This window comes from Arachis hypogaea, chromosome 17, assembly GCF_003086295.3.
Source record: "Arachis hypogaea cultivar Tifrunner chromosome 17, arahy.Tifrunner.gnm2.J5K5, whole genome shotgun sequence".
Taxonomy (NCBI): Eukaryota; Viridiplantae; Streptophyta; class Magnoliopsida; order Fabales; family Fabaceae; genus Arachis; species Arachis hypogaea.
In genome coordinates, this window is record NC_092052.1 from 6,980,656 (window position 1) to 6,981,955 (window position 1,300).

Here is a 1,300-nt window from a genome sequence, read left to right on the forward strand (position 1 = left end):
GGATTAGATGAACTTTTTTTGAAAATTCGATCTGATTACAAGCGGTTTAAATCGGTTTGAATTTGCGGTTTTTTAAATAAAAAAAATTAAATACATATAACAAGTCTTAACATCAAATTTTAAATAATTAACAATGACATAACAAGTCTTAACATATTTTAAAAAGCCAACGATAACATAACAATAGAAATAAAATTATAGGTTAGTTAAAATAAATAAATAAATAATATTTTAAACATAAAATATTTATTAAATAATAATAATACATGAATAATAGAAAAATGTATAACAAATTGAACATGTTATAAATATAATTGTAAATATAATAATAAAATAATAATATTATAGCACATTGTGCGGTTTGGATTGGATTGGATCGGTTATGAAAAATAGATCCGAAATTCGATCCAATCCTGCAGTTTGCAAAAAATAGAATCAAATCAAATCCAAATTAGTGCGGTTTTAATCGATTTTCGATTTGAATTGGATTGAATGAGCGGTTTAATTTGGATCGGTTTGGATTTGAACACCCCTGCTTAGAGATGTTTTTTTTTTGCATATAATTATTTAAGAAATTATATGCGTTTGGTTTTTATTTTTGTTTACAGTTTTAGTGTTTTTAATTTCATGATTTTGTAAAAAAAAAAGGAAAAAATAAAATTAGAAAATAATATTTTATTATTTTCATTATTTTTTCATAAAATTATAAAAATTAAAAATATTAAAAATAAAATAGAAAATTAAAATACGCAAACTAAACACACTCGAAGATTTATAATAATGTAAATTGTTGACCTATAAATTAATTTGAATATATGGGTTTCACTACATACTGTGTATGGTTCGTTCAAATATATAAAGTAATATTGTTGATGACCTAAATAACTCAATCAACTATCATTCATTATTCAGATAAATTATCCTATATATCACGCTTTTAAATTGGTCAAAGAAAATAATGCTTTATCTAAATGATATAATCGCTTTAATCATTTTGAAATCTTAACAAAGATTAGTCATTGATGCTTATAAATTAAATTATTGAACAAATGTTTAAGACACTTACTCCAATGAATGCCAAAAACATCTTCTCTTATAAAATTTTTTATTTAAAAGTGTAATTTATTTAATTTGTTTAGCCATATTTTAAATAAAATTAATACTTTTATAACATATTAAAATTAAAATTTACAATTTATTATTCAATAATTAAAATAAAATGTCTTCACATAAAAATAATTATATAATCTTCATTATTTAGAATATTCACCAATATTTAATAAACTCATTTAGATGTCAA